This window comes from Rousettus aegyptiacus, unplaced genomic scaffold (genome assembly GCF_014176215.1).
Source record: "Rousettus aegyptiacus isolate mRouAeg1 unplaced genomic scaffold, mRouAeg1.p scaffold_m13_p_6, whole genome shotgun sequence".
Taxonomy (NCBI): Eukaryota; Metazoa; Chordata; class Mammalia; order Chiroptera; family Pteropodidae; genus Rousettus; species Rousettus aegyptiacus.
Genome location: NW_023416309.1, coordinates 70414550 through 70438134, shown reverse-complemented (window position 1 = coordinate 70438134; position 23585 = coordinate 70414550). Strand labels below are relative to the sequence as shown.

The 23585-nt window shown below is 38.0% G+C and overlaps 1 protein-coding gene across 2 annotated transcripts in view; it reads left to right on the top strand.

The window, feature by feature from the left end:
* Positions 1-23585, top strand: part of LOC107517402 (protein shisa-6) — a 597831-nt gene that overhangs the window by 133649 nt on the left and 440597 nt on the right. The window lies entirely within an intron of this gene.

Genomic DNA, 23585 nt, shown 5'->3' with positions numbered 1-23585 from the left:
CCCAGTTTACCCCTGGGAAACCCACCCAAGGCCTGAGGAAGTCAGTCCACAAGTTCCCCATCCTTCTTTGGTTCACTTCATTCTAATGGCAGTGCTTGGGTTGAAATGGCACATTGATATGTGATGTGGTTTCTAAGTTGTCACCCAGCTCTCACTACCTGGGTAAGTGATGGCACAAACATCCCCACCCATCAAGCCATTTGCTGAGTGCTGGCCCATATGTGTCCCTGTTTAATGCTTGTTCATGGGCCTGTTCCCACTGGCCCTTATAGGGTGTTGGGCCAATCCACTGGGACAATATACAGGGCTGATGTGAGGAGAGAGTTAGCACGAGGCAGAAGAGGAGGGTCAGGATGCACTGTAAGTCTCCTTGCCTTGGGAAGTATCAACTCTTACCTGTAGCATATGTGGATGTTGTCCTCAAAAGAAGGACATAGATAACTCGGGTACAGATAGCTCTCCCATAGGCTCCAGCAGTGGGGCAAGAGAGAAGTCTTTTTGGTACACTGAGATCAGGAAACATTCCTCACTCCTAAGCTTCTGCCAGCCCAACTCTCCTTTTCTACTTAGGCAGAAGAGGGAGGCACATAGGATGCCTTTAATGCTTTTAGTCTTTAACTCCTCCTTTGTAGAGGACAGAGGGTCAAGTTCTGTTTTCCCAGAGGTTGGTTTGCCTAGCCAGAGATCTAGCAGCTCGGAGTTGTGCTCTTGTTTTCCAGTTGCATACTAGTGCCAGATCTGAGCTTTTGCCACGACCCAACATGGTTCAAGTTGGCCCCAGAGGCAGATTTGTGACTAGTACAGTCTCTTCCTGGCACTATTTTTGGCACCGACTGGTCATCCAAGTTGAGGATCTCCCCTTCCCAAGAGCCAGCTCTTGGATTTGGCTTCCCTCATTCCCTGCTGTTGACTGCCAAGAGTCTCAGAAACACTGATAGCTAAGCTATGTGGCTGTCAAGTCCTGGGAAGGTGGTAGGAATGCCATCTCTATACCAGCTAGAGTCTGTGGCTAGGTGAAGATGGCCTCTCAGTCAATAGTTGCCAGGATTTTGTGGGGACTTAGAAGTAGGATAGAATACAGATATTCTCAAGTTCTCAGGACTCCACCCTCTGGAACATAAGCATATATTCTGTGTCTCTGTGCAGATTATGTATGTGACAGAATAAGGAAATCCAGGTCCTTTCTGCCTGGAGTCATGGAGTTAGTCTCAGTCTTACTCCCTTACAAATAGTGATGTTAACTTCCCTCATTAGATGGTTATAGAAAAAGAAAAATGGTGAGACAAGGGGAGTCATTGGAGTCAAACATGCTCATTCATTTCTGGCTCCACCACTTACCAGCTATGTGACCTTGATCTCTGTGACATTTACATATCAAATAAGGTAGTAGTAACACCTATCTCACAGGGCTGGTGTGGAATTGTATGAGATAATGCATGCACCAGAGCACTAAGCACTCAAACAATAGTAGTTTTTTATATCATTCATAGCTTCAGAGTTCTGTGGAATCTTATGACTCAAAGGATAATGCCCAGGCTAGCAGCATGGGCATCCCCTGGAAGCTGGTAAGAAATGCAGGCTCTTGGGCCCCACCCTGAACCTACTGAATGAATCAGAATCTGCCTTTTAACAAGATCTTCAGGTAATTCCAATATACATTAAAGTTTGAGAAACACTGCTGTAGAAGAATTTTTGCTTCAAGTGTGGTCCTTCAGTGGTCTTCGAGGTCACTTTCATTTCTGATTCATTTGATATGTACCCAAGAAGGTAAGAAATAATTTGAGAAGAAATACTGAGCCCTGAGGGGTAATGTACATAGACCTCCTAAGATTCTCAGATGTCAGAATCATGGAGTTTTGTCCATTTCAATAAAACATAAGTGTTAGTTGAGCAAAGATGAGTAAAACCATGTCTGCCTTCAAGAAGCCAGGTAGTAAAGTTCCTGCCAAGCAAATATAAAGTGCTATGGAGTAGATCCTGAGAATGGTGGAAGGGGTTTAAAGAAGGAAAATATTACCTCTGAATGTTGGGGTCCTGAATGGCCTCCTACAGGAGGCAAAAGTTGAGATGGTCCTTGCAGGCAGGAAGGAGAAACCAAGAGTGAGTCAGGGTGGGCATTTCAGGTGGAGTGCTTCCTGAACAAAAGCATAGAAGTGGAAATGCCTATGTGATGGGGGCACAAAATGCCTTTATGGGGTACAGGAAAGTGATGGGAGCATAAGAAACCTGTAGGACGTCAGCAGGAAATGAAACTAGAAAGGTGAGTTGGAGGCAGTGTCCTGAATCCTTTCAGACAGACAGTATGGGCTGAGTTAAAAATCCTAGTTGATTATCACTACCCATACCCTCCTCCACCTTTCTATTCTGTCTTTAAAAATAAAACTAAGAAGCAAAACAAATGCAAAAAAAAGCTAGCCTGTGTACGAGGCTGACTCAACTGGCAGAAATGGACATAGCAAACTTATGGTCACACACACATATCACCAAGAGTGTCCTCTCTTACATGAATCACAATGTAGCTCAGGTTGTAGAGCTGAAGAATCAAGTGGACTCATGAGTTCAGTGCTCAGTGGAGACTCACCTATGCCCCAGCCATGGTTTTTCTGACTTGTGGTATTGATACTGTGTCAGGCTTCAGTTTCCTCCTGTAAATCAGAGCATTGAAGATAAATAATACCTTTAATTATCTGATATTCTAGAATGGTTTCAGAATAAGACACCTCCTAAATGTAGAACTGCTGCATAGAATAAAGTAGGCAGCTTTTTCTCTCAGAGTTTAAATACCCCCATGTATTCTCAGAGTGGCCTATTCTTTGACTCACACTTTAAGATACTTGCAAGAAGACCCTCCAGACATGTGCATAATGCTGGAGAGAGGTGTTTTTTCCCCCAAAGTTAACAGCAGATCATCCAAAGTTTATACCAGAATGTTCTTCCTCCAGCAATGCATAAATGAGCACCTTGGGTTCAGAGGGCCAGAATTTATAAAGTATTCATTTCTTCAATAGCTTGATGTTAGATTCTTATGCTCTTCATTTGCTTTCCAGTGAATCATTTTGCTTTTGCCCTAGGAGAGTAATTTTGAGGGAGCATAATGATATTTTAGATTATTACCATGAACAATTGAACAGATGCCTGAACCCTGAATTTATTCAGCTTAAATAGACAGGGCTGTGGCATGGACAACAGCTTTGTCCAGATTGAATCTTGGTAGATTTGACAGAAGCTTATGTTTGTGCAGATAAAGGTATGGGTCCCTCAGAAAATGGCACTCCTAGCTACTCAGGTGCTCAATTAGAACCCTACATGCTATTCTTGACATCTTTCCCTCCCTCACTGCCCATATCCATGTCCATTACTATTCCATTCTTGCCCACTGCTTGCCCCCTTCTTAGCTAGCCTCCTAATTCACAATTCCATCCCACCTCATCTAGACAACTTGCAAAGACCTCCTTGAAGGAGTTTAATTCTTGCCCCTACATCCTGTCCTCTACTGAGCAGCCAGAGTGATCTAATTTATTCTAATCCAATTTAACCTGACTTAATCTAATCTGTTGTCACCTCTGTTTCATAAGACCTCAAAGGCTCTCTACTGAACCCAGAGTCTTGAATATTGGAACAGAACTTGCCAATCCTAAAAATACTGGAGGAGTTCAAAACTCTTAAATGAAAATGTGTGCTTACTCTCCCTCCCTTCCCTGTTCCTCTACTTACACAAGTCGGGAGCAAAGAAAATATGTGGCATGCAAGGCCTGCACCATCTGGCCTCTACTTACTGCTGGAGCCTTTTAGGATATTGTTCCCTTTCTTATTCATTGCACTCTAGCCAAAATTGATTTCCTTTCTATTTTTCCCTCCTTAGGGCCTTTGCATATGCCGTTCTTCTCCTTTGGTCATTAACAGATCAATCTACTGGTCGTTCAGGTCCCTGAATTTCACTTCTTTGAGTAAGCCTACCTTGGTCTTCACATAGAATCGGATCTTCCATTATGTTTTCTAATTGCACCCTTAATATGTATTTTCCCATACTCTTCAAAAAGTATTTTTAATTTGTATGATTTCTTGACTGATGTCTGTCTTTACCTCTAACTATGCAAACAGGGACCACGTCTGGGTATGTTTACAACTGTGCTCCCCAGGACTGGCACAGTACTTGGCACACAGTTGATGCTCAATGGATATTTTGAATGTATGAGTGAAGGAATGGATGGATGAATGAATGAATTGAAACAAAACTAAACTGGGAGTCAAGAGACTTGAGAAGTTGTTACAGGTGAATGTGGTCTTGAGAAAATTGCTTCACCTCTCTGGGTTTATGTGTCCCTACCTATAAGCTTTTTTTACAAGATGTTTTCTAGTCCTGATATTCCAGGATGTGTGCATGTGTGCTGAAACACAAGGCCAGGTATATAGGCAGTTTTCCATGTTCTTTCTTCAGTAATTTTCAGAAATGTTTTCCACCCCCTTACCTCTCTGTAAGAATTGATACCCCTTATTTTTTATTTCACTGTACTCTTTATGACTCCAGTCATATGCATTTTAAACACAAAAAGGGATACAGCATATTCACCATTCTGCATCTTGCTTTTTAAACTTAATATAGCTTAGAGATCAGTTGATATTTGCACAGTGAGATCTAGCTCAATCCTTCCCCCATTCGTTGCTTAATAATTCATTCAATTATACCATTATTTATATAACCAATATTAGGCCTACCATTTATTTTCTTTTTACTACTTTTTATCTTTTAAATGTTTCTGTAGAAATAATTTCAGACTGAAATAAAAATTACAAAATAATATAAAAAATTCCTCTGTACCCTTCAAATTATCCACATTTTAACATTTTATTACATTTGCTTTATCATTTTGCCTCTCTCTGTCTCTCTATATGTATGTAAATGTTATATACATAAACATACATATTATATACATTTTATATTTTTTCTGAAAAATATATGTAATTTTTAAAATATTTGAGAGTAGTCTGCAGATATGATTGCTTTTTACCTCTAAATACTTAAGTGTGGATTTCATAATATCAAGAACATTCTCTTATTATACATAGTATGATTATCAAAATTAGAAAATTAAAATTATTAAAATACTATAATCTATAGCTTTTAAACTACTATCAAAAGAAAAATGTTTTTCTTGGCCTAGGATTGCATGTTGGTAGGTTTATTTCTAAGTGTTTGGTCATCTTGGTTGACATTTGTAACTGGAGTTTCTTTACTATTATGACCGCTGACTGGTTATGTTTGTGTATGTGAAGGCCATTGATTTCTGTGTGTTAATTATATATCAATTTATTTTATTGTTTGTATTATTTTATCATTGACATTATAAGACATATGCACCCCTAGAGGTATTTTGCTTCTTCTTTACCATTATGACTTTGATTTCTTTTGTCTGATTGCATTGACTTAATACCACTTAATACCATATTGAATAGTAACAGAGATAGAGGACATCCCTGTCTCTTTCCCTGGTGTTAGTGAAAATGCTCTAGAGCTTTCTCATTAAATACTGTCTTTAGGACCAAGGTAGATAGAAAATAGATATGTAGATATATGTTGATTCAGATTAATTCATGTTTAAAAAATGTATCCCTTAATTCCTGTTTTTTTTTTAGCTTTTTTAAAAATGAGGAACGAGTATTGAGTTTTGTCAAAAGCTTTGTCAGCATCTATAGAAATAATCTATGATTTTCTCCTTAGACCCATCATGAATAATGTTAATGGATATCTTAACATTGACTCAGTCTTACATTCCTGGAATAAATCTCACTTGGTCAGGTTATATTATATTCTTATGTATGGTAGCGGGTTCTATTTGTTAATGTTTCATTTAGTATTTTTGTATTAATATTCATGAATGACATTGTCCTACAGTTTTCTTTCTTGTGCTATTTCTATCATGTTTAGTATCAATATTATACTTGCTTTAATAAAGATATTCGAAAATTTCCTTCATTATCAATGCTCTAGAACCATGTATTCAACAATGGGTCTATTTGGTCTTTGAAGATTTAAAATAATTCTCTTATAAAACCATCAGGATCCTATAGAAATTTAAAAAAAAAATCGGGGTCTAGTAATTTGGGAGGGTCATTTATTAATAACTTTCATGACAAGATGTGTATTTTTTTGCTATTTATTTAAAAATTTTTAAGTTGGTTTGTATATTTTTCTAGTAGTCACCTTTGTACTTAATGTTTAATGCTTCTTGTTTATGTTTAACTTTTTTCATCTAGTTTATCAGTTTTTATTGAATCCTTTAACTTATACCTTTTGCCTATACAACAATCAATATATTTATTCTACTTTCTCCTCTCATTTTTTCAGTTGCATTATTTCCACTTTGGCACATATATAATAGATAGCATTTGTATATTAACCATCTGCCCTCTTAACCACCTGTGATTTAGTCTTAGAGTTGTATAGATATGGATATATTTATGTGCCCATCATGATGTTTGTCCAGTCATCTCATAGCTGTACGAAGTGAATTTTCCAATACATTGCTTTGTAATGGGGATGCAGAATTCCCCATTCTTGTATCTAGAAACTGTTCTATATAACCTTGACACTTGAAACAAAGTTTCCTTAGTTCTAAAATTCTAGGTTCTCACTTTTCTTTCCTTTAGTTTTTTTTTTTTAAATACTACTCCATTGTTGCCTTGCGTTATATGCTATTTTTTAGAAGACTGATGACAGTTTAATTCTTCTGACTTTTAAGTTATTTGATCTTTCCACTTGAAAGCCTTGAAAACATTTTTTTCTTATCTTTGAAGTCTGTTAGTTTTACTAGGATATCATAGTTGATCATTCTGAGTACATTTTGCATGTACCTGTTAGTTTCTCTCACTAGGTACCAACAGATCTTATACTTTAAAGCAAGTTTTATTGAGTTATATTTTTATATATGTAATCTTCCATGGTTTTATTTTTTTCTTTAAGGACTCCAGTTATATACAGATATGCCAATTTTTCTTTCCTGTCTTCCAAGGCACCCACTTTCTATCTAATTCTTTTTGCTTTTATTAGTTCTTTTTTATTCTCTTGATTGCTTCCTTGCTTTTCATCAATGCCTTTAGTAAGTTTTGACTTTATTCTTTTTTGAGCATTTTATAGTTTAATCTTCATTTTGTCTTTTTCATATCTTTCTTAAATTCTCTAAATTCTTTTTAAATGTCTATCTTTTTTTGCCACCGATTTTTAGTTTTTGAATTTCTATTCCAAGACTTTAAAAAAAATAACTATAAATGTGTCTTTAAGGCTATTTAATTTATTTTAGAATGTTGTGTTCAGTTTTCTTGTGCTTCATGATTATTTTTGTGAGAATTGTCCTCAGGAGAGATGTTGGGATCCTTATTTTTAGTTTTTTAGCAGTAGATTTGTATGTGTTCATTCATATTCTATTCATTTTTTTTTATTTGGGCCAGTTATATGATTCCTATTTTAATGGTAGCTATTTCTCTTTCTTTGTTTTTAATTAACTAATTTATTTTTCATAAGCTTTTAAACATTAAATTTATTGGAGTATCATTGTTTAATAACATTATGTAAATTCAGGCGTACAACTTTATAATGCAACATCTATATACTCTATTTTGTGTTCACCACCCAAGGTCTACTCTCCTTCTATTAGTATAGGCATACAATTTTTCTGATTATAATAATAATAATAATAATTATTATTATTATTATTAAGGGGATATGTGTCCTTTGATATTTTTCCTCTCTTTTGCCTTACAGAATTCCATCCCCCATCCTTGTGCTTCTTTTCTCTTTTACCAGCCAATCTTACAAGAACTTCTCTACCTTCCTTTTTACCTTCTCATCCAGAAGCACTGCTTTAGAAGGCCATCATGTTAAATTGTATTTAGTTGGTACTTTGACCAACCAGGACACTTTTTCAGTTTTCACCCTTAGGGTAGACTTTCTCATTCCAACAATAGTTATAGATCATTCTTAGGCCTGCTATCTTCCATCTTTTCCCTTTCACATAGTTTTTTTCTAGGCCGTCCTTGTTCATTATAGGGATTTTTTATTAAAAGTAATTTAAAATCTGGACATTTTCTATTTTCTGATTATGTTGACCACACAGGTAGAAATAACAGGTCTGGAATTAAGGCCAAGGCTTTCTAATTCAAAAATCTGTTATACAACAGAGAAATATAAAGTATTCCTGGAACATACAGATATATGGATAAAGCTACACATGTGATGCAAAATCTTACTTGAACAGTTATAGTGCATGGCCTTATGTGTAATGAAGTGGTCCTTTCCTACTTTTGCTGCTGACTACAGAAAACCCTAACTGGTGATTATTAAATCTACTAATTAAATATAGGACTAAATATTATGTCAGTGACAAGTATGGAATTATATGGTCAGCCTGTTTTCCATTTTCCTTGAGTGTCAGATGCAAGAGGACAGAGATCAGCACAACTTTTATGGAAATGTTGAGCCATGCAGAAGGTGAGAGATTTCAGCAGATGATGATGCAACTCTTTGGACAAAGAACTAGACTAAACTCTACTGCCAAAAGTCCCTGATGAAGATTAAATCTTCAGATCTAAGGACTTATCTTAGTCTCCAGTCTTCTTGTTTTACTTTTTCTCCAGAATTCGATACTATGAACTTCCCACTCTTACTTGAAAGTAATTTCTCATGATACTAGACTACAGTTTCTTTTTGACCATACCTTTTTTATCTCCTTTTCTGGGTATAATTTCCTTCCATCACTCCACAAATATGCACATTTTCTAAGCTCTGTGTTAACCCTCCATTCTTTTTCTTAAAACTTTTCCTTAGAGGTTGTACTTATATGTATGACTCATGTCATCATCATTCCTAGGTCAAATATCCCACAGTCCATCATCTTTCTCAGCCTTTGTCTTTTAGATGAACTCCATTGATTGTCTTTTAGCAGGGTAGTGGCATTGGGCATGGGAAAGAAAAGAACTGCCTGTTTTTTCTACTATCACCTCAAACTCAACATGTCCTAAGGTGAATCTGCATCTTTCATCAACTTCTGTTTTTGATAAAAATTTTTGGATATCAGTTTCCTCTAGTTGTTCATACTAGAAGTATGCACATCACTTTCTTTTTTAATTTTTCTGATACATGTTTCCCTTCTCCTTATTTTATTGCCTTATCTTCAAAACACATTTTGAATCTTTCACATTTGTTCACTTTCCCAATACAAACGTTTCCAGGTCACTTCCACTTTAATTTAATAGCTACCTAACTGGAATCTCTGCCTTTACCCTTTCTGCTCTGTACTTTCCCATAGTTAATTACCAGATTAATCCTTCTTCAGTAATTTTTTTCAGAAAATCATGCTTCTGCTCAGAATCCTAGAGTGGCTCTCCATTTTTTTATTTCTTCCATTACCTAGTCATTCAAGTACCTCCACCTTTCTGGTCATTCTGATTGTTCTCTGCTCAGTTCAAACCATATACAAGTAACCTGCCTGATATACTTAACCTTTCACTGAGTGTACAATATTCCTTTTGCCTTCCTGAAACCTAAGATTTCTATTCTCCCACCTTTTCACATACTTTAAATCTTACTCATACTTTATGGCTCTATTTAAATCTTGCTTTTTTCTATGCACTTTAACCTCCAAGATTTTTTCCCACATCCAAGTCTCCACATCAGTTTACAGGGGGCTCCTCTTAATCCCTTCTAAGATAAATTAAAAGTATGTGCTTCCTTCCACACACTTCCCGTGTAGTGGAATAGGGTCAGGGAAACCAATAGCACTCCCAATTCAAAAAGGGGAGAAAGAGGAGATACTTTCCAGGCACTGGTCCTTAGCAATTTTGAAACCTCTCAAAAGACATTGCGAGAGACTCCTGATCTGAGTTGAAGAATGTTCCTTGTTTAGGCTGCAATCCTGTTCTCTGGAGGGGCTTCATAGCCCAGTGTTTGCCATGGCTACTGGCTCTGCCCTCCAGGAGCTTCCTCATTTTCCATTATCTCCTTGGCCATATGTGAAATGGTGTTGGGTAATATGTCCTCCTTAGGATCTACACAGCTTTCTCAGCCCAGTCACTTCCCACAGAGAGTCAGAGGGCCAGGGATTGTTTAAAGTCCCAAAGAACATCAGGTCCCCTGTTCCTCTGGTAGTGCAACTCTGTTAAACAGGAGGTTTCTTACCTATTTTTTCCCTGTCAACTCCATGTGCTACTAAGCACATGCAGGTATTCTTGAGATACAGTCAACAAAACTGCTGTTTCCTTTGCTTTATGGTCCCATACCTCTTTTCCCATGTAATCGGAGGTATTCTGAGGCTATCAGACTTTGTGGGAGAACATATCCTTATGTTCTTTACTCTGAATCACTTTATTCAGTTAAAATAACTGAATAACTTCTCAGCTAATGTGGGAGGGAAAGAGGAGCATGGAAAGTGGCACATCAGCTCTTAAGTGCTCCACTTTGATGTAATGCGTGTGACTTCTACTTATTTACCATTGGTCACATGGACATGCCAAACTTCAAGAGAGCAAAGAAATGAATTCTTCTTGCACTTGGAAGGAAGGAAAATTAGATCAAATAGTGAATAGTATGGGGAGTGTCACTTCTTGGTAGAAACTGTAGGCTACTACTGTAAGGCACTGAGACAGGCCTCAGTAAGGGAATGAACAGTGATGTCTAAGAAGATGCCAGAAGGTGCCATTTCTTCCTTGGATCAGACAAACTTGAAGCACTGGTAACTGCACCCTGTGGAAAGAATTGTGGTACTCTTCCTGGAAGCTTCTAGATTGGCTGCCTCATAGTCTCACATCCCTTGACCTCGGTACTCTGAAGTAACTCCTTCATGGACAGGAAGGGTTGAAAGAGAACCCATCCTATGTGGCTTCAGATCCCAGAGAGTAAATGCTCCTGAGAGACCATGCTTCTTGGCAGTTACGTGAATGCAACTAAGGCTTCATATAGCACCCTACTTAAAATTCACATTCACTGGAGTTACTCAATTTGTCAGAGAGCAATTACTCACAAGACGCAGAGATGACTGAAAAAAGTTTAGAAGCAACCTGGGAACAGAATGGAATCTGAGTAGATCTTTGCACCCTTTATTTCTTCCCATGGATGCAGATAGTTCCTAGGAGCCACTATGATGCAGAAAGTACTAAGACTCTGATAGATTGTTTGTTTTGCAATTGGCCAGTTCAGGGGCCCATTCTGGAAAGTTTACAGATAAAGTGGACAAAGAGCACAACAGGGGAGCATGACAAAACTGGCACCATTATTGATGCAATGAATTCTTGGGAGAGAAGTCAACAACTCAGTGACCTCGCATCACCACAGTGAGGATTCTGGAAATACCCAGGCAGAATGGGGCTTGCCTGAATCGAGGCATTTGGGTGGGTGTAGTCATGGAGTGGCTAAGACAGGTGCTGAGGCTCAGCCAGCTTCTTCTTTTTGATTAATTGGTTTCTCTTTTGTTTTATGGAACTTGACAGTACTGGTTGTCGCTTTTCGTGGTTGACTACCCCCGTAGTACCTAATTACAGAGGAGATTTTCAAAAGCAACAGTGAACACATTTTCTAAATATGTTATCAGTCTGCTCCCTCCCTGGGTAACTGGAGACAGAGAGAAAGGAAGGCCGAGTGGTATTCCCAGGGGCCTCTTGTCAGTCAATCCCAGGCAGGTTCTACTGGGGCCACTCAGGAGCACAGTCACCTGGAAACCCCAAGGCAGGGACAGCAGGGGGAGTGCCCTGCAGCCCTGAGGCCACATTCCAGGCACATGAAATTCTCATACCTGCTTTTTTACTCCTGGGTGTGAGGGCTGAGACACATCTCAAGAGCTAGGCAGAAAATTATACATTTCAGCCAAATAAGTGAGGTGTTCTGTCAGAAGAAAAATAAAAATATCAAGAAGCTTCTAGGGAGATCAAAGCCAGGCTCAGTAAAAAGCTTCTGGCACAAGTGATTCTGAGAATCCTTTCTTTGTTCTTTTGAATGAAGGGAGTAGTTGCAAGAGGAATAACATCTTTTTATTAATTCATCTATTCATCGATTCATTCATTCATTTAATGCATTTGACCCTATGCTAGACACTGGAAGATTCAATCTGCAAGGGTCTCAGAGGACAGGCAATGGCACTAGGGGCCCTGGAGTAGGGTCTGATCTGGCTAACTGAAGACCAGAATGAGGGTAGGGATTGTCCCTGGTGACCCAGATGCCAAATTACTTCTAGCTTCCTCTAAGTGGAAAAAGGGGAAAGAAAATTCCTGTGGTAAACTCACATGGCTATTTCTTTATGTTTAGCCAGCCATCTCCTTTTGCCCTCTCACTGCTTTTTAAGGTCCTTGACCTCTACCAATTACAAGCTGAAGGCCAGATGGTGAAGGAGATCGGTGTGAGGCATGAATCACAGGGCCTACTCAACTGAAGAGACTTTCTTATAAGAACCAAAGGATGCCCAAGGACACATAATTGTGCCCTATTTTACTGCAGACAGACAGACAGACAAGACACACACACACACACACACACACACACACACACACACACACACACGATGAGTGCAAGATTTAAACTCTTTTCCTCTCAACTCTTCTTTCTGGAAAATCACAGTGAAGTCGCGAGTCATTTTATAGTACAAGAAGGATAACCTCACCTTTGGGCTCATTTATTATTTTCATCTTTTCCCTCCACAACTACAAGGGGCCATGTAACCCTCCTCCAAAATCTCTGAGTTACATAATACTCTCCTTCTTGATGTGGAACTCTCTTTATGTGAGAAGAGGGAACACCTGCCTCCCCTTTTCCTCACTTTCTGCATAAGAATAATCTTAACCAAATCCCTCTATGGACTCTCTGTCCACTTTATCTGTAAAACAACATGGTGGTTTTTCAACTCTGATTGTTTGTAGACTTATCAAAACCAAATAATGTTTACAGATGAAAGGCTCCCTCCAACAGTTCCTGAATTATAATCTTTAGAAGTGACAATCTCCAACTTTGATAAGCTTCCAAGGTGATTCTGATACACAGCTGAGGTCAGTGCATCTCAGACTCTCATATCCATTTGAATCACCTGGAGATATTAAAATACAGATCCTGATCCAATAGGTCTGAGGTAGGCCTGCAATCCAGCATTTCTGACAAATACCTGGGTTGTCTCTGGTCTAGGAACAAACTTTAGGTACCAAAGGTATAGGCTCTCAACCTTGGGTGCACATAAGAATGATCTGGGAAGGTTCTAAAAGTCCTATTGCCCAGGCTGTTTCCCCAACTCACTGAGTCATAGTTTCTGAGGCTGGGACCCAGACATCAGTAATTTCTAAGGCTTCTCACATGATACTTTGTGTCATCCCCACTGAGAGCTGCTGGTCCAGGGGCTGCTTCTTATCAGAGGGGGTCTGTGATTCAGCTCCTTAGCTCCCATCCTTACATCTTTGACTTCCTGTCAATTTATATCCCTGGTTCTTCCTTAAGAGCCATAAAAAAATTAGTATCTTGCTTTTCTACATTATCCATCTACTTCAGCATCATTGGTACATGGTATTGCTCAGAATGCTTTTTCCCATGTCGGTTGCGTGCTGGCTCCTACTTGTCTTTCAGTTCTTTCTTGACTTTGGAAGGAACTTATCTCCCAAGACCAAGAGACACACTGCAATCCTAGACAGCTCCTCTGCAGCCCCTCCAGCAGCTCATGGGAATGTCTATTATAATCCTTAGTATATTACACAGTATTTGGTGATTTTTTTTATCTGTTTCCCCCATTAGACAGTGAGCTACTTGAGAGTGGGAGTGGCTTGCTCCACCTCTCAATCTACATCATCTTGCACAATGCTCAGAATATAGCAAAAGTTCAAACAACATTTATTGAATACATCAATGATTTCTCTCCTCTCTCTTTTTTCTGCTTTCTCTTTTGGGTTGTATAAAGTGTACAGAAACTGATCTGTTTGAGAATGAGTCTGACTGGCAGCATATTTGCTCAAACTGGTCCATACCCAATGAGAGTATAATTGGAATACCCACTCCATCCAAAACCCTGCCAATCATTCTGCTGTGTAAATAGGCACAGGTGATTGGTTCTAATCAAAGTCATTAGGGTGGTTCTGGAATTATCTTGCTGCCATATGTAGATAATTATGGCAGAAGTCTAAATTTTGGATGTTGGCCAGTCCAAATAGCATTAGTATGAGGAATTTTCCTAGAACAAAAGGAGAAGGATGGTGCAGTGTTTGTACATAAATAACAACAGCTAGCACTTATATAGCATTTTCTATGATCCAGGAGTAGTTTAAATATATTAACTCATTTACTCAACATAACAGCCCTATGAGAGAAGTACTATTACTATCACTATTGTAAAGGTGAGGAATCCAAGACACACAGAAATTAGATAATATGGCCAAGGTTATACAGTTAGTAAATGGGGAGTCTCTATTGGGAACAGGTAGACTAGCTTCAGGTCTCTGTTCCCTACTTTTATACTGCACTAGAGACTGGACTGCTACTAAGGTACAACATTAATCTAATTTCTCAGTATGACTGGTAACATTCCCCATAGTTCATGTGTTAGTAAGTAAGAGACCTAACTTGACCCCTGGAGGTAGAATGGACCTTTGGGTTCTCCATCTTATGAGAGTAGCACATTTTAGGTATATCCAGTTCATTTTTTTTTCTCTCTCTCTCAAATAGACACACACATAAAGACATATTCATCTCTCAAGAAATAGAAACTTAGGAACCTTCGATAGATGACTTAATTATAAAAGCAAAATAAAAATTATTCAGAATGAATACGATGCTGTTGTTGACCTAGAATTTTATTTGCTTTTGGATGTAAGACTGGAATGGTAGAGTAAGGAGTTTGGCTGATGGTTTCTGAGACTAAAATACTCCTATTAGTGATACCATTCTTTATCCTTACTCTTTTTGGTGGCCTTTTTTGGAGGTCAACCAGAAACCTAAGGCCCCTATCTGTGCCCTCTGCGGTGTGTCCAGTCCCTTTCCTGAATGAAGAAAATTAGACTGAGGGGACATATTCAAGGACCTTCCTATGAAATACATTTGTCCTCATTCCTGGAGGTCTTCACCTTTTGTGTGTGTGTGAACCATTTCATTGGTGACCTCACATTTGAAAAACTAAGACATAATTTATATTTTTGCATGGCCACTTCTTTTAAAATGTGATCTCTCTGACACCTATAAATATGTATAACCTGATATTCCCAGACCTGGTAGACATACTGCCTTTTCCCAAATCTGAGGTTAGCGAGAGAATATGGGAGCTGACGTTTTTTAACAGAGTTCTCTACAGCATACCTCTTCTGTGGAAGAAAAATATCCAGCAAGGTAAGATCTTCATAATAGCTTCTGTATTCTCAGTCCTTTTTATGCCACATGAGAAATGATTAGTACTTAAATTTTAAAAAAATAAGTCTTATCAGTATCTCTAAAGCAGTGGTTCTCAAAGTGTGGCTCCCATATCAGCAACAACAGCATTACCTAGAAACTTGTTAGAAATGCAAATGCTTGGGCTGTACTCTAGACTTACTGAATTAGAAACACGAAGTGGAGGTCAGTAGTGCTTGGTCTGATAATCCTTAAAGGTAGTTCTGATGCATAGTCAAGTTTGAGAGCCGCTGTCATCAAAAATTAAGATATATAATTAAAATGTGCTTCTTAAATGACTTCACTCAAGAAGATAGATGCAAAGGATACATCATTTAAGTATTATGTCCTCTAAGGACATCTCAGCTGATGTTACTTAGAAATGGAGTTCTGTAATTGACATGAAGTTTCAGTCAAATTATAAGGAACTAGATATAAACTGCTGGGAAATTGAAACCATCCCTCATTACTGACCCCAGAAAAATACCTGCTCTGTGTATAAACTATTATTTGACCATTGATCAAGGCAGGTGGAATGTAGTTGAAGGCTGATGATTAATTCAGATGGTTCTTACTTGGAAGAATTCAGCTATCTTCCTTGCTCACAGCTGCCTTATTGAAGTTGTGATATTAAAACTGTGAAAATACTGAAAGCTAATGCAACCAACTGACTTTAATCACCCAAGGTGATAGAATGCACTGAGAGACTATAAAGGCTGGGGCTTTGGTCAAATTCAAATGTTATTGCTTTTGACTGAGGCCATTGCAAGACTCACAGAGCAAATGAAACAGGCATAGTGTGATCTTTAAAATTACAAAGATCAAAACATAAAAAAAGCTGAAGTGATTTTTCTGAGCAGAAAAATGTATCCTTTCAGAAATAATTAAGTTGATAAAATTACTCATTATACCCATGTATCGTTGTGCCATTATAGCTGCAGTGTCTAAAATAACTTCAGCTTTTTTGCAGAAGAAGAAGAAACCAATACAAATTCTAAAAGTTACATACCTAATTAGGTCAGACAGTAACTAACTTGCCTTTCCAATATTGTTCTGTGGAAGATACTAGTTATAATTATCCTCTCCGCCTCCTCCAAAAAAAAACAAAAACAAAAAACAAAAAACATATTGGACATGGGTTCACATGCTGGGTTAAAGATAAAATAGAAAGTTATCAAATTCAAGAGGACGCATAGTTTCAAGTTCATGAGGCAATTGTCCGGCATTGTTTTTGTTAGTAACTGACAATGTCATGTGTCTGTTTGAGAAAGTTAGGAGTTCTTGGGGTATATCCCAATCCACGTATAGATAGCGTCATAAAGGATCAGAGTCCCAACGCCTCATTGAGTAATACCACCACAGTTTACTTGTGTGGCCCATTGCCATGACTTAATGTGTTGCTTCCAATACACGTCTTTGATCATATTCCTTTCTCTAAGTCCAGGAACACTAAAATGAAAGGTTTATATGGCACTGGAAGCACAACTGTAAGAGTTCATTAGTCACACAGAATTCTTTGTGTTGGTGGCAGACTTCAGCAATCCTTGTCCCTTTCTACTGGCAGTAAACATAGCTGTGGGTTAAGACCCAGACACTTTTCAGTCTTCCAGGCCTCTAAGAACTATCCCTTATTCTTAAACCCATCTTTAAACCAGCCTCGACTCCCTGAAGGTGCAGTCTACAGTGTCAGGCTCTAGCAAGGAGGACTAAGTCAAGTTGGCTCTGACCTAAACTTTCCAGTGTTCACCCTGACCAACAATTCTCAAAGGAAGTTGGATGAGTATACCCAATTTCCTGAAGCAGTATCAGTTTTCAAATATTACTTTGTGGTCCTTTACCTGTGTCTTCTTTCATTCATTCTCATGACAATTCTAGAGGTTAAGTACTATACTCTCCCTAGTATAGACAAAGAAAAGGCATATTAGAGAGATTAAGTGTCTTGCCTAACTTTGCACAGCTATTAAGTGGCAGAGCTAGTATTTGAGCTCAGCTCAAATTAGAGTTAGGGTTCAAGTAATGTCTGACTCTAATGTCCAACTTTTTCCCTGGCCCTTGTTATGAAAGTTGGTCACCCCAGTGGACTGACCCCCAATAACCTGGTTGACTGATAATGTGGAAGTTTGGCAGGTGGATGCTAATCAGCCTTCTTCAGTCTATCCATTAGGTTCAGCACACTCCACGTATCCACTACTCTAGTCTCGCTGGCTCCAAGAATAGTTTAGAAACCAGTGGTTGTCACTGCTTAGCCTCTTGACCGTCATACCTGCACCATCAATGTCACCTATGAACAAGTTCAAAATGGAAATTATTAGTCACAACCCTTACTGAATCAGAAACTCTAGGAATGTGGCCCAGAACTCTTAGTTTTAGCAAGTTTTCCAGGTGGTTCTCATGCATAAGCAAGGTCTGAGACCATTGTTCTAACAAATTCCTTGGTATAGACTGAAACAGGGAAACAGAGACTAAGTTCAGTCTATTTAGTCTCTCCTATTCTCACCATCACTAATTTTCTTTCCTGTATTTTAAAATTCTCTTGGATTGGTTTTCAAGCCCCTCCTAGTGGTTTTTGATTTTCCAAAATCACTTCTAGTTCACTGAGGATATCATAGACCACTCCCAAACTCTATATGGAGAACCATGGAGGGTAACACCTGTTTCCTTGCCTTGCCTCTTTGACTTTGCTAGGTGATTAGGATTTTCTTCTAGGTATCTAGAACTTTATTTGCCATGCAATGAACTCAAGGTTCCAATGAGTGTTGAAATGGTCTCCAGGCTTTCTCGGATGCAATGACTTAAAAACAAAAACAAAAAACAACAACAAAAAAAACTACCTCTCCCTTTCATTTTCTCTAATTAATGAATATCTACCATTTTATGACTTCTTTTTGCAAAAGAAATGTGATTTTCTTTTAGTCTCTTCCCTCCGCCCCAAGAATATTTGGAGAAGATAAGGAAAAGGTTGTCTTTGAAAATGTGAGGCTTCTTATTAACAGCAAGTCGTAGTGGAAACATGAGCTTTTGTAGTCTACGGCACTGGGTTTAAATATCATTTCCACTTTACCAGCTTTGAGGCCTTGGAAAAGAAATTTAAAGTCTCTGAACTTTAATGTCTTCATCTTGAATATAGACAAAACAATACCACATAGAGTTGTTGTGAGAATTATATGATTTATGAGAGTGAAGTACCTAACACAGTGCTTGGCTATTGTAGGCATTAAATAAATAACAACTTTTAGTATTGTAGAAAATGAAATGGTCTTATTTCCTCAGAGGTAGAGGCGATGAAAGCCATGAGTTAAATGTGGCATATGTTCCTCAAGGACCAAATATATTTCTTTGTAAGAAATATAAATATAATTTCTATAGTAGAACAACCCAAGATTCAATTTAATCTCTTTCAGGTGTTTTTGAATTTTTTAAGATTATGATTTGAGGAAAATTTAGACTTCTATAAACTTGCTTTGTTTCTTTATATTCTGTATATTCTACCAGCTCCACCCCATGTATTATGTTCATTCCCTTTACCCTCAGGCTTACTTCACAGGAACCATCTGGAAAGTGCTAGAAACTAGGACTGTGACCAGTAGATAAAAGCAATGTAGGCAGATTATGGTTTAACTGGAAGTCACTTTCAAACAATTAGAGGGGGGCTCATGGTAATGAGGAGCCTGCAGAGATGTCATGAAGGGGAGTATTGGGAGTAAGACTTGGTTCTGCCTCTCGTCCTTCCCAACCGTGAGAGCCTATAGGGTATGGTTCCCATCAACGTGGCTCCCTCCACTCAGAGGTCTGCAAATAGGTGCATGCTTAAATGACTGAGTAAAAGAATGAATGAATGAATGAATGAATACACTTGGACTCTATATCCCCTAGGTCACTATCTCCTTCCATTACTCCATTCTATGTCTACCATCACTGATCACCCTAACTCCAGTCGGACTTTCAATAATACTTTCTTTTCAGTTGGGACTGTGTTGAACTGCAAGTTAACAGGAAACCCAGCTTAGGCTAAGAGGAGACAAAACAAGAAGTCTGTTCTTTCTCTCATGGTTGCTTGATGGCTGGAAAATTCCAGCTGTCACATTGTTCAGGTATTCAAGGGCAGAAGAATAAGGACAGAGGGAGAGTAATGCCACTGGACACCCATTTCGGCCTCTGTACCATTTCCCTCCTGCTGCTTAACCAACCACCCCAAAACTAGGGCATTAACAACCACCATTTATTTAACTAACATCTATTGGAGAGGCAGTTTTGAATGGCTTAGAAGGGCAGTTCTTTTGTCTGTGAGGTTGTCTCATGTGTCAGCAGGGTGGATCAGCCTCTGGATGGGGTGCCTGGCCACATGTCTATCATCTGGCAGGCTTGCCAGGGTTTGTTCTGGCTGGCTGCCCAACAGCGTTTCCAGGAGAGGGCAGAAGCATGCTTAGCCTCTTGAGTCCTGATCTCGGAACCTATCCATCATCACTTTGTCTCATTCTATTGGCAAAAGCAGCTCACAAGGCCAGTTAAGCTTCAAAAGGTGGAAAAACAGACCCCATCTCCTGATGGGAGTAGCTGCAAGGTCACAATGCAGAGAGAAATGCATACAGGGAGGGCTGGAGAATGGAGGCCCTCCATCTACTGCAGACTCATTAGTCAAGACTGAATCTGGCAAAGCAATGGCTATGCCTTGCCTTGGTTGCCTGCTACCTTTCTTTTTCTCCTCTCCTTTTCTACCCCCTCTCTCTTTCTTTTTTTGGTAAGGTTTACCAGACCATGTAATAAAGACAGGTCATGGAAAAGGGTGCTGGGAAACTGCTGGGATAAACCACTTTGAATTCCCACCATATCATTTAATGTTCATTCTTGACTTTGGTAATAAAGTCTTGCACCAACTTCCCTATTAGACTGTCAGAAACCTCTGTCCTGCTGTAATCCTGTTGGCATATCACTAGAAACATTCATTTTGTCCCAGGAAGCTCTCAAAATGGCTTTGGGTTCCTGTTGTAGTGTTAAAAGAGGTGAGTGACATAAAAAATATGCCTCTTTTCTTTTCCTGCCCCTCCATGCCATTAAAATGTCAGTGCAAACTCTTGCAAAGTATCTGTGAGGACAGAAGGGCCGCCCTGCTTCCCTGTTATTCTCCTACTTCTCCTCAGAAACATACTCTGTGATAAGGTATGAAAAGGGACCTTTAAAAACCTGCATATAGTAACTCTCCCTAGGAATTTTTACTTGAAATCTAATGACTTATAAATGGCACATAGGTAAATATCAGTCTGGATATAGAAACTTGCTGGCTACATTGGTGTTACAGTGGCTACACACACACACACACACACACACACACACACACACACACACACACACCCTGAGGATAAAAAAGGTTATTATTCACAAAGGAGAAAAAATAATGAATAAACTAATGATTTGTAGTTCATAAACTAATAGTGAGAATTTGTTGAGCACTTATTATGTGCCAGGTAATGTCAAAGCATTTTACATAGTCTCATTTAATCCTCAAGCAATCTAATGAAATAGAAAATATCCCCATTTTACATATGACAAAACCGAAGTTCAGATGGGTTGGGTGTCTTTTCCAGGATTACACTTGAAGAATCAGCATTCAAATACACCTCTATCTGACCTTGAGCCTTTGTCCCTAACCATTAGAACATACTAGGTTCTATATTTTATAATCCATTGTGCAAAAGTAATTATGAGTAAGCCTAGAAAATAATTTATACTTTGTAAGTCAATAGTCTTGACTGACTGGGCCTATAACCTGAGTGAAAGCCAAAACAATTAAAACTCGAATGCGCAGCTACTCACAGGCTATAATGATCCTGATGTCACTTAATTAAGTAAAATATATCACTTATGCCAGATGATTATTGATCATTTAAAAGGTGTAAACAAACTCTTTATTAATGAAGTTTTCCATTACCTATGTCATTTATGTGTATTAAAGGTCTGAATTTTGTTGTGGGTTTTGCTATTGTTGATTGTTTGTTTTTGTTTTTGTGCTATAGGATTTTGGTATCATCCAATAGATGTTTCCTAAATGGTGTTCTGAAGAATATTAGCTCTGTTATGTGTTCATATCTGTCCCATGAACAAAAAGAGTACTACCGTCAAATAAATTTGTAAAATGTAGGTCTCATTAACATTTAAAGTTTTTTTACTACAAGACTTACTGGAGGCTTTTCTTTATTGTAATCTACAACGTGTATCTCCAAGATGGTTGTACAGTCTGATTTGTTGGCCATATTTACTGAACGATGAGAAATACTGACTATTTGATTGCTGGTCAGTCCGATATCATAGTTGGTCAGAGTTATAAATGTCAGCAGAACTGTCTAGATCAACAATTCCACTGATGAATATTATGATGTTTCTTGTGATTTTAAAGTATTTTCTTTCCATTCCTCTAAAAATTATTCATTTTGAATGAAAATTTATTTTAAAGATTTACAACTTCCTATGTTTATTTTACCTAAAGGCAAATAAGAACATAATTTATATGTTGGCTTTTAAACACCAAAGACTATTCATTCTGCTCTTTATGTACATTCATTATGTACAAAAGAATGATGTAACCTCACTTGGAAATTACTTTATATTTCTGATGCCAAATTCAAGAAAAATATATGAAGACTGAATTGAGGGAGAAAACTAATATTTCTAAAGTGTTTATCTTGTGTAAGTCATTTTTATATCTAACTTAATTCTTTCACAACCCTTGAGGTAGGTATTTCTGTCTCCACTTTACAAATACAAAACCTGCATCTCATATAAACCAAGCTATTTAAGTTCACACAGATAATAAGGAAAAGAGTTAGGGTTTGAATCTAAATCTATCTGACTCTAAAACTTATTCTCTATTTGTTATGAAAAATTAAAATAAAATGGTAGAATTAAGATAAAATGGTAGAAAAGCTACCATTTGAAAAGAGACTTGGTCAACAAACTAATAAATCATAATAGTAATAACAACATTTATAATACTCCCATGTGACAAAAAAGGCTAAAAGGGGGTGTAATCAATATTTATTAAACTATAGAGAATCACTACACTAAGGAACTAACAGTCTTCACTAGATTTGAAAATTAGAGAATCATCCTTAAAGCTTAGTTAAGGTTATTTTCAGAAATATAAAAGAATTAATTAACAAAATAGGTTAAAAAAATTAACTATGTTACCACCATGAGGTGGTTTATTCTAAATACACTAAGTAGATTAAAGAAGTAAATGGATACGTTATTGAGTAATTTGTGTTTGGAACTTTTGCTTACAACATTATGTAAGACAGTGATGCTCACCCACAACATGCTGTTTGGTACCACCCAATGACCAACTAGACAGTCTGTTCTGAAAATGACATTGAAGAGTCTCCTCGAATGCTGACAAAAACAGCTGAGAATCTGTAGGACAGGTTTGGCCTTTTACAGTCTGGAGGCCAGTTTGGAAATGTAACCTTCACTAATATTAGGATTTAACTAAGATGCTTGAGATCATCTTACAAACATGGTAGGGACAGAGCTTCTGGAATTTGAGTTAGAGTCTAGACCTTTGGAAGCAAAGTAATTAACAGATCAGAGGTCAGGATGAATGTTTACATATGAATGTATTCAGCCTCTATTATTATGAGGGAAGAGACATCTAGGTTAGTTTTAAGAGAAAAACAACAAGGACAAGTACTCAAGAAACATACATCAGACTATCTTATGAGCAGGGATACATGTTAAATACAGGCCGCATGTACCTGTCCTTAACCCTCGAACCTCAGAAGAAATGAATGCCTTTCAAATATTGGAAATGGAACAAAATATATCAAAAGTGTCACCAAAAAATGTAAAATGTAAGTCATGGTTCTTTATGCTCTGCAACAGTACATTTTTCTCCAAGTTATTATGATACATATATATTTTTAAATCTGCGAACATCTTGGCATCCACGTAATGATGGTATATCACTTACACTGTTTCTACTTGACTGGGATCTTCTCTCTCAGTTCCATATAGGAATCAATGGAAAATAGGGGCCCAGAACTATAGCTATAACATGCCACATGGAGAGTGTAGTTGGGCGCTGCTCTTGCCTCAGCTGGCCTCATTGTTATCACTACCACTGGCCCCAGAAGGAGTTAATACTGCTGCCACCCAAATAATTCTAAGTGGTCACTTGCTTTATAGAATTGTTTGTTCTAGCTTCAGTGTCTTGGGTGGGACC